This window comes from Rhinopithecus roxellana, chromosome 11 (assembly GCF_007565055.1).
Source record: "Rhinopithecus roxellana isolate Shanxi Qingling chromosome 11, ASM756505v1, whole genome shotgun sequence".
NCBI lineage: Eukaryota > Metazoa > Chordata > Mammalia > Primates > Cercopithecidae > Rhinopithecus > Rhinopithecus roxellana.
In genome coordinates, this window is record NC_044559.1 from 57,872,446 (window position 1) to 57,883,174 (window position 10,729).

General features: G+C 42.8%; 1 long non-coding RNA gene across 1 annotated transcript; it reads left to right on the top strand.

The window, feature by feature from the left end:
• Window positions 1-1,127: 1,127 nt before the first annotated feature.
• LOC115900284 lies at window positions 1,128-5,606 on the top strand. The gene is made up of 4 exons (XR_004059940.1): window positions 1,128-1,444; window positions 3,671-3,846; window positions 4,247-5,043; window positions 5,170-5,606. It is a non-coding gene; the product is annotated as an uncharacterized LOC115900284 (long non-coding RNA).
• Window positions 5,607-10,729: the final 5,123 nt, after the last annotated feature.

A 10,729-nucleotide genomic window follows, 5' to 3' on the forward strand; every position in this document is an offset into this window, starting at 1 on the left:
CGAGAGCATTAAGTGACACATGAACAAGGAGCATCTTTGCAAATACACCATTCTCTGCTACTACAGAAAGATGCACTAAAGCATAGAAATGGAAATATCATCTTTGAAGGCAAGCAAGTCATTCTGCTTGAATGAGAATGGTGTGTGTGGTGGTGTCTTCAGCTCCAAACTGAAAGCTGTGAACCCTCCTCAGAGCAGAAAGGCCACCATTGCTTCCCATATGTGTGTATTTTAGGAAGGGGTGATGATTAAGTCTTAGACACCATTTGTGTCACTACCAAAAGAAAAAGACTAAACAGATATTCTCTGGGCCCTTTCCAAGCCCTGGCTGCAGTTTGTTCATCAGTGTCTTCGGAACTGTCTTCCTGACCCTTCACTCTTGCAGAAGAGAGGTAAGTAAGAAGTGAATCTTCCAGAAGATGACAATCTGGTTTCCAACAATAGAGTGTCTTGCAGTTTAAAGACTTTAAATAACGTAAGTGTCATATGTAAATACATTGTTCAAAGTTTCCCCAGAGATTGCTAATAAGGTAAATAGCCCTTTGCATTGGTAGAGAAGGAGGACAGAGGCCTAAGTTTTCCGGTGATTTTCAGGTGATCCCTTCCATTCTCCAAGTCCAGGGGAATTTGAGGCTTCTGTGGCATGAGTGATGCCGGCAGGCATAAAAACTGAAATCTGAATATCTAAGCTCCAAGTAGTCTACTTGTTTTGTGTTTGACCCATTATTCAATGATTGGTGAATATTTGCCATTCCTCTAAAACTTCATATTTTGTCACACTGCCATACTTCTGGTAAATGTCTGGAATACTTCCTCCCCACCCCCTTGGGATTTTCTACTCATTCTTGGAGATACAGCTCAAATTTTCCTTTCAAGGAGAGCTTTCTTTGTCCCCGCAAGTAAGAGAGAGAGAGAGCCACCATCTGTGTCACCAGAGGGCCTTGTACAGGCGCTATTTATAGCAGCATCGTATTACATTTATAACTATTTATTTGTTTTTTGTATTTTTCAGGCTATGGTCAATAAAATAAAGCCCTTCTGGGTAGTTCAGCAGGAGGAATTTAATGCAATAAGCCAGTTACAAAGGTGTTAAGAGAGTGAATAAACCAAAGAAGAGATAAGGGGGAATCTCAGATTTTAGTTACACTAGGAAGCTGCTAACAGTCACAGGGCTAGAAGAACAAAGGTAAAACATAAGCTGTTACCAGAGCCCAGCAGTCAAGGCTCCCTGGCTTGATCTGGTCCAGCAGAACTAGGACCACCGGAATACCACCTGAAGCAAAGAGAGGTGGGAATGATTCTCCGGCCATCTACCCAATACCCATCCTCCAATCTCAAGCCAGTGTCCCCACGGCCTTAAACAGGGACCAATGCCTGTTGCTAAGGCTATCTGGGAAATGCAGATTTCAGAGAAAAGGCTATGACTGGATGTGACAGCAAAGAAGTGAGTAACTGCCTCCTATACCCATCTCCCTCAGTAGACAGAGAGTTTCATTCTGATTTCTCCAGCACAAGAAAGATACTACACGAGTTTACTGAGTCAAGTGCGGAACTGAAAGTAAGATCCATTTCCTTTGTATTCTTGTCGAAGGAACTTATGCCTCTTTAGAAAAATAATACCAACCTTCTTAGCCTAGCTTAAACCATTTTCTTTTCCCCACCCCTGCAATTATGGTGTTTCCATCTTTGTCTGTTGGCTTTGTACAGTTTACACATTCTCAAACTTCCAAGAGGATGAGAAGCCACTGGTAATCTTGTTTGAAATTTGCATTGAATTTAGTTCTCTGCTCCCAAGGGCCCTCTCTGTGGGCCAGTCAGGCTAAGAAAGGAGCTGCTTTGCTCTCAGAAACTTTTTAAGTCTTTTCGTTACCAATTTGTCAGCGTGAGCACATAATGAGGTCTTGAAGTAGCAGATAGGGAATTCATTTCTCAGCCAAGTGGCTGAACTTGTAGCTGCCAGATCGTGGACTGTTATCTATAATTACTTCACGGATATCCCACAAAGATAATTTTCTTTGTATGACTTAAAAAAAAAAAAAAAAAAAAAACAAAAAAAAACAAAAAAAAAAAAACAGGTCTTTCTGAAGGCTTTCATTAAGCCTGGGCCAAAGCAAGATGAGCCCATGTTGATACCTAAGAGGGTGTGTATCTCTTCTCTAGGATGAAACCATGAGGCTTCAGTCCTAGCCATTGAAACCACCTTCCAAGAGGCAACCAACGGTAACTATATGAATGGACGTCTGCTAGTCTTTGAATCTCTGGGCTGTTTCCCATTCATCAATTTTTACATGCAGGATCTGTGTCAGTGATTCCTATTTGTCATGACATTCCTCAGAACCTTCTTATACGTCAGCTTAGCGCTAGATTCCTTGCTCAAATTCAGAGGGATACAAGATCATAAGCTACTCTCTGGAGAAACAAATCTGGAAAACTCAATGAGAAAAAGAAGTTCTTGTTTGAGAAAAGTGGGTAAGGTGGGGAGAAAAGTTGGTAAGTGGTTTGCTGGATCCAATCTGTAAAGACCCCCAAAAGCTGAGTGACTGCATCTCTTCCCAACTCTGTGTTCAAAATGGCATCATGCTGATAGCTTGAAATTGACCAGAACATTGAGTAGTTACACCACAAAGGCTGGCAAACACGGCAACTCGGGGCTTGTTACTATTAATTCTTCTCAGAGATCTGGTTGCAAAACATACACCTCTGGAAGGAGAAGAGTCCTATCTTTGCCAACCTCTACCCTTTGATAAAGTCCATCAAGTGAGGATTACTAAGAACGTACTTGTGGCCAAAAAAAAAAAAAAAATAGGTTTGTTAACTTGCTACGACAAGGGTCATGGAACACCACAGAAATTGTGAGGCATGTCATTAAGACGGGGTTGCAGGGGGTCTTGTTATGGGTTTTGGGCTTTTGCAGAATGATTTTTAAGAGGAGCTAGAGAAGATGGAACAACTCTATATTGGATGCTGCCACGAAGAACAGGCAGTTTAGAAACTAAGTACGCAGCAATCATTCAGGAGGAAGAAGAGTGAAGTGGGGCCGAGGGAGTCATTGGGAAAGAAGTTTGCCATTAGGTAGGAAAGCAATAATTGTTCAAAAGGAAGAGGTTGCCCATCCTTCTGCAGCTGTGGGATGGCCTGGGAGGCACGTTGTAAATTTATGTGGCCTTGGCCACGTCCCATCACAAACTTTTTTTTTCTTTTTAGATTCTATTGGGAACATCACAGTCTAATAACCAGCAAGTCTAAGACTTGGACTCAGGGTCATGTTTCCTTAGAAACAGCAAAGTTAAGAGAACTGTGGAATGTTGTGTTCAAACTTCTTATCACCTGGTTTGGAAACCAAGGCTGCTTCTCTATGTCAAAGTGACCCATGAGGCTTTGCCCCTCCCGTTCCCATCGAAGCGAACCAAACAGCAAAGTTTCTCAAAGCATACGATCTTAGAAAACATGGGTTCTCCACACAGTTTCACTGAGGTTGGTTAAGAAAAGCAGTTTTTTCTGGTTCACACCTTCTACTACCCTTCATCCACTCACCATAGATGACTTCATGCTCACTGGTCTTGCTACTGGATTCACAGGGAACATGGCTGCATTTTTGCCCAAAGAAAGTACAGATGCGGTAAAAGATTTTAAAAACCTTTATATCTTTTTCTTATTTTTTATTTTTTAGAGACAGGATCTTATTATGTTGCCCAGGCTGGCCTCGAACTTCTGGGCTCAAGTGATCCTCCAGGCTTAGCTTCCCAAGTAGCTGGAACTAGAGGTGTGCATCATCCTGCCTGACTCAAGACTTCCATTTCTGAAACACCTGTTGTCTCCAGAACTGAACACAGTGCCTGGCACAAAGTAAGTTCCTGTGGGGTGAAATGCTATAAGATGAGAGATATTTGGGAGTGAAATAAGACTTTGGCACATCTCAGCCCACACTGTGTGGATAGCTCACCCTGTGGATTGACAAGTCATTTGTTGCAATAGTGGTCAAGTTCCTTTTTCAGTAGCAAGTTCTCTCCAATATCATGTGGATAGGAAGACAAATGTGGTATCTGCAGCTGTGTCCTGTAGGTGTGGCTCTTGCTGGGAGTAAACATAAAACATGGTCTTTTCTACAATTCACATCCCTAAGGCAACACGCCACAAATGACTAGCACTTTCAGCATTGTTTCTCTTAATGTAGTCCCCACACCACCTGCACCAGACTCACCTGAGATGTTGTTTTAAAAAATGTAAATTCTCCTCTCCACCCCAGATCAACGGAATTGGAAACTTGAACACTGGAAACCAAGGCTGCAGTTTTCACAATCTTCCCCACATGATGCTTGTGCATGCTCAAGTTTGAGAACAACTGATCCACATAATGTGACTTTTTTTTTTCCTTATGGTCTCCTCATCTAACAAATCAACAGGAATGTATTGATGCTGGACAGTCATTCACTGGTCCACTCAAGCAACATTGACTGAGTGTCAGGTACAGAGGTAACTGCACTGAAAAAAATACTCAAGGTGCCTACAGTTGCCCAGGAAACCCATCTGTCAAGGTTGTTTGCCCTGAAGAGAGAGAGGTCTTGTTTGACTTTGTTCAGATGAAAAAGATAAAAATGGCATCGTGCTTCCTGACCAACAATCAGAGATGTTAATATTTCTGAGCTAAGCTGTTGAACATGGTTACTTCTCAGAGGGTGGGTTTGTTTGGGAGGGGGAAGTGAAATAAACTTGATTGCACCACCCCAGTTTTTGTTAAGCCCTCTCTCCTGTCCACTCTCCACCCCCGAGGCTCTCAGCCGGGCACTCAGTGCAGAGCCTAGTACCCTGGCTGTTGCTTCCTCTCCAGCAGACTCAGCATCTTTCCTGGCATCTACCATGGTGGGAGCTGAAGCATGAAGAACTATAGATCCCATGCCCTGGCCCCACATGACCAGATCCCTTGGAGGGTCTGCTTCTGCCTTCCCTCCCAGACTTCAGTGATGTTCAAGGATCTCCTTGCTCAAAGCCTACAGGCTCTGGGATGCCCGCATGGGGCAAACTGGCCAATAAAGAACAAGACAGGTACGGCTGTCATTCTTGGGCTCCTCTGTTTTGGGATCCTATGTTTCTTAATTTACTGTCAAATTTAATTATAGACTAAATACATTTATTGATGTGTAGGTACTCATATTTTCCATTTCTCTACAGCTGTTGGAGGATATGATCTTGCCAAATGAGAGATTAAACCAAGAAACAATAAGTCACAGGATCTAGAACACACAGGCTCAAAAATAAGACAATGGCAAAAGGAAGTCGAGACAGTTCTCTGAATTCCTTCTCTGCTACTACACGACCTCTCTTAAGTACTGAATGAAAGAACAGATGAATTAAAAATGCTTTGAAAAAGTGTTTGATAGCAAACATCCTTACACTGACTAGCCTGCAGAGCAGAGCCTTAACGAACAAATAATCTTACATGAATTTAGTGCTGACTGCAACAAGATTACCAGCATTTCCTTATCAGTCTTTCAGCTAAGCATAGAATTTTAGTTTGGGGCCAGGCACAGTGGCTCATGCCTATAATCCTCGCACTTTGGGAGGCCGAGGTGGGCGGATCACCTGAGGTCACGAGTTCGAGACCAGACTGACCAACATGGAGAAACCCTGTCTCTACTAAAAATACAAAATCAGCCAGGCGTGGTGTTGCATGCCTCTAATCCCAGCTACTCGGGAAGCTGAGGCAGAAGAATCGCTTGAACCCAGGAGGTGGAGGTTGTGGTGAGCCGAGATCACACCATTGCTCTCCAGCGTGGGCAACAAGAGTGAAATTCTGTCTCAAAAAAATAATAATAATAATTTTAGGTTGGAAATTATTTTCCCTTTGCATATGGAAGGCTTTGGTCCATTGCCTTGTGGCTCATGGTGTCGCTATTGGAAAATCCAGTACCATTCTTATTCCTAATCCTTCATATATAAGGCTGATTTCTGGAATCTTTTAAGGTCATTCCATTGTCACAGGTTCCATGATGCCATGTCTCTATGTAGGAGTATTTTCAGTCTTTGATATGTTCTCAGCACATTATGGGCCATTTCAATCTAGACACTTGTGTCCGTCAGCTCTGGGAAGTTTTCTTGTATTAATTTTTAATAATTCTGTGCACTCTATTTTCTCATTTCCTGTTTCTGGAATTCCTGTCCATCAGATCTTGGACTTCTTCATTCGACTTCTGATTTTCCAGTTTTTCATTTTCTGTTTTCCATTTCTCTTTTTTAAAAAAAATCCATTTCCTTATCTTCTCTTCTAACCTTTGTAATAAAATGCTGTAAGAGGAGATATTCTAGTTTTGGGGTGTTTGTTTGTTTGTTTGTGACAGAGTCTCACTCTATTGCCCAGGCTGGAGTGGAGTAATGCAATCTTGGCTCACTGCAACCTCCACCTCCTGGGTTCAAGGGATTCTCTTGCCTCAACCTCCCAAGTAGCTGGGATTACAGGTGCACACCACCATGCCCAGCTAATTTTTTTGTATTTTTAGTAGAGACAGGGTTTCACCATGTTGACCAGGCTGGTTTCAGACTCCTGATCTCAAGTGATCTGCCTGTCTTGGCCTCCCAAAGTGCTGGGATTACAGGAGTGAGCCACCATGCTAGTTTTAATCTCCATTACTTCATTCTTGTTCTCTAATTACTCCTTTTTCTTTTCTTTTTTTTTTTTTTTTTATTATGGAAAAACACACAGCACACAAACTTTGCCGCTTTAAACATTTTTAAATGCACGATTTAATGGCATTAAGTACATTCACAATGTTGTACAACCACTTCACAAGCCAGTCAATAACTGTTTCATCCAATATGGAAACTCTACCCATTAAACAAATTTCCATTCCTCCATCGCCCCAGTGCCTATAAATCACCATTCTACTTTCTGTCTCTATGAATTTGACTACTCTAGGTACCTCATATAAGTGGAATCACATGATATTTTTCCTTTTGTGTCTGCTATATTTAGATAAGCACATTTTTGAGGTCCATCCATGTTGCAACATGTATCAGAATTTCATTCCTTTGTAAGACTGAAAAATATTCTACTGTACATATATACCATCTTATATTTATTCATTCATTCATCAATGCACATTTGAGTTATTTCTAACTTTTGACATTGTGAATAATTTAGCTATAAACATGGGTGTACAATATCTGCTCAAGTCCCTGCTTTTAATTCTTTTTCTTTGTGATTGCTGTGGTTCAGCATTTCCCAAAGGATGTTTTGAGGAATGGCGGTTACAAGGGTGTTAATAAAGATATGTAAAGAAAGGATTCCATGGCCAAATAAAACAAGGGAAGTGTTAGGCCACAAGCATCTTCTGGCAATGGCAATATCTTTTGAACAAGTTGAGTAGCACTCTTCAAGAAATGCCTTCTGAGCCAACTTAAAATCCACATAAACTTACTGACATTAATGATATAATTCATTGCATTGTGACACGTCTCTTATTATTACAAACACACACATATGGAAAACACACACACAGTGTTGGTCCTTTTTGCATTGCTATGAAAGAATACCAGAGACTGAGCAGTTTATAAGGAAAAGAGGTTTATTTGGCTCACGGTTCTGCAGGCTGTATAAGCATGGCACCAGCATCTGCTCAGCTTCTGCTGAGGCCTCAAAAAGCTTTCACTCATGGCAGAAGGTGAAGCGGGAGCAGGTATGTCACATGGCAAGAAAGGGAGTAAGAGACAGGGGAGGAGATGCCAGGATCTTTTAAACAACCAGCTCTCGAGTGAACTAACAGAGCCAGAACTCACTCATTAGTCCGGGGAAGGCACCATGTGAGGGATCTGCCCCCACAACCAAAACACCTCCCACCAGGCCCCACCTCCAACTCTGGGGATCACATTTCAACACGAGGCTTGGAGGGGACAAACATCCAAATGATCACACACCTATATTAGATTCAGCTTGCATATCTATCCTAGTCCTCAGACATGTTTCTAAATTATTTTAGAGCTAAAATACTAAAATAAAAATAAAAATAAAAAGCCTTCATGTCTATGGAGAAATTCCAAGCAATGCTCTGAGAAATGAAAGTCAAGGTAAGCCTAGAACTGTCCAAGATAAGTCCTTCAAAAGGGACAGCATACAGTTGAACACAGAAGCCCTGCATATGAATAATTTTTTAGTCTTTTAGTTCTGTGGCCCCAACGTATACACTTAATTGTAGGATGGCTTCCAACTTCCTGAAAAACAAGGATTCACCTCCCCAAAATGGCCAGTGAAGTCTTCTCCCTTGACAGGCATCAAAACCATCAAGGGTTTGGGCTTCTGTTTTCTTTATTCTTTCTGTTAAGCTCTTCCTATGAAGTTGTCCCACATTTGATGTGTCCTTTGTTTAATTACCACTCATTCCCTGCCAATTTAGAAAAACTGCTGGCCAAACTGGTGAAACCCCGTCTCTATTAGAAGACACAAAAAGTAGCCAGGCGTGGTGGTGGGCGCCTGTAATCCCAGCTACTGGGGTGAGGGGCTGAAGAAGGAGAATCTCTTGAACCCGGGAGGTGGAAGTTGCAGTGAGCCGAGATTGCACCACTGCACTCCAGCCTAGGTGACAAGAGTGAAACTCCATCTCAAAAAAATAAAATAAAATAAAAGGCAAGGGGGAGTTCCTACTCTTCCTTTGCCCTCAGACTAACCATCACCCAATGGGGTTCAAAGTTTGTGAGTGTTGTCCTGAGAATACACAATGTTCATCTCTTGGTGTGAGGCTAATTGAACAGAAACACAATGGTTGGTATTACTTAGAAAATTGGGAAATGAACAGAGAAGAAAATGCTGGTAAAAGTGTAAGGTTTGGGACAGAGTAGAAAAAATGAATTGAATTAGTTAGGGTAATTTTAGATGCTGTAAAAATAGAAACTGTTAAATTTTAATGGCTTCACACAATAGAAATTTATTTCTAGCTTTTGAGCAGTTTGATGCAGGTATTTTTGGTTGACCCAAGACTTGCCACAGTGTAGCAATCAGGACACTAGTTTTTTTTTTTTTTTTTTTTTTTTTTTTTTTTTTTTTTTTTTTTGAGAAGGAGTCTTGCTCTGTTGTCCAGGCTAGAGTGCAGTGGCGTGATCTTGGCTCACTGGAGCCTCCTCCTCCCAGGTTCAAGCGATTCTCCTGCCTCAGCCTCCTGAGTAGCTGGGACTACAGGCGTGTACCACCAAGCCCAGCTAATTTTTTGCGTTTTTAGTAGAGATGGAGTTTCACTGTGTTAGCCCCATGCCAGATGGCTAGTCTCCATCTCCTGACCTTGTGATCTGCCTGCCTTGCCCTCCCAAAGTGCTGGGGTTATAGGCGTGAGCCACCACACCTGGCTGAGATACTTGGTTCTTTTCATCTTGTGGTCTGAGGGCCTTGGAGAAGGAGAGGGTATGGAGAAGGCATCCCCAGTTCCCGAATGCCTGGACTGGAAGTGGCATAGACCATTTCCACTCCCATTCCCATTCCAGTTCTTTATTGATGTTTAACAAATCACCCCCAACTTGGTGTGTTACAGCAATGACAACATTTGTTTTCCCCAGGAATTTGCAATTTGGGCAAGGCTTGGTGGGGACTGCTTGCTTCTGTTCCACTTGGTGTCTCCTAGGATTGTTTGAAGGCTGGGGGTGGAGGTATCAGACAACTTACCACCACCTCCCCTTCACCTCAAAGGCTGGTGTCTCCTTGTGCGTCAACTGTGGCCATAGCCAGAACACCCACAGTTGGACTTTCCATGTGGCTGCTGGGCTGCCTCACACCTTGGTGGCTGGGTTCCAAGAGTATCCCAACAGGCCTGGATGGAAGCTGTATCACCTTTTGTGACTTGGCCTGATAAGCCTCACAAGCTTACCCAGATTGAAGGGGAGAGAACATAGAGCCCATGGCTTATTACAGGAGTGCAACATCATATTATAAAACAATATGAAGTGGGAATTACTGGTGTGGTCCACTATAGGGAATCTGCCACAATTCCTTTGGTGAGAACTAGTCATATGAGGCCACCCAGATGCAAGATTAGTTAGACCATATAGCCGTAGCTGGGCAGCCACTTCAGAGTGGCAGTGATGGCAGGAAAGCCTATTTTGGTTGTAGCACATGACCTCTGACTCATGCAATAAGGAGTTTTTTTACTTCATGAATGGGTCCATTGTAACGCTCACTGGTCAAATGGAGACATCTGCAAAGACACTTTGTAGGGTGTTGGCAGAGATACCAGCACCATGCTGTGAGCTCTTGAGTCTCTGTTTGAAGGGAAAGTGTGACCACATGGTTCCCAGACAGTGTTCTGATGTTCCGACACTCTTTTAACACATCCCAGTGGAAGTGGACCAGGCCAGGCCGACCTTAGGCTCAGCCTCACAGCCGCAGAAATGTAGCAAGGCAGACAGACACTCTGTCGTGGGCTCTGTCCTCACCAGCCATTTTCTTGTCACATCCTCTGATCTTCTCATTTATAGAGCTTCTCTGACTTCCTGTGGAAGTAAAGCGTTTCAGTGATAAAAGTATAACACTCTAGAGCATTCGTTCATCCATTTAGTTAACAAATTTAATGAGCACTGTGCTGGGCACTAGAGAGACACTGTGAATTCGACCAGAAGGACAGTGTTACCATGCCGCAGGAGCTGTGCCTGGTTCACCCGCAGTTCGGCACAGGGTATGCTGTAATGCATAAAGACAAGGTGGCTAGGCAACAGACAGTCTAGTGACTTCCACAGTATACTGGTGGCTGCAGCAATT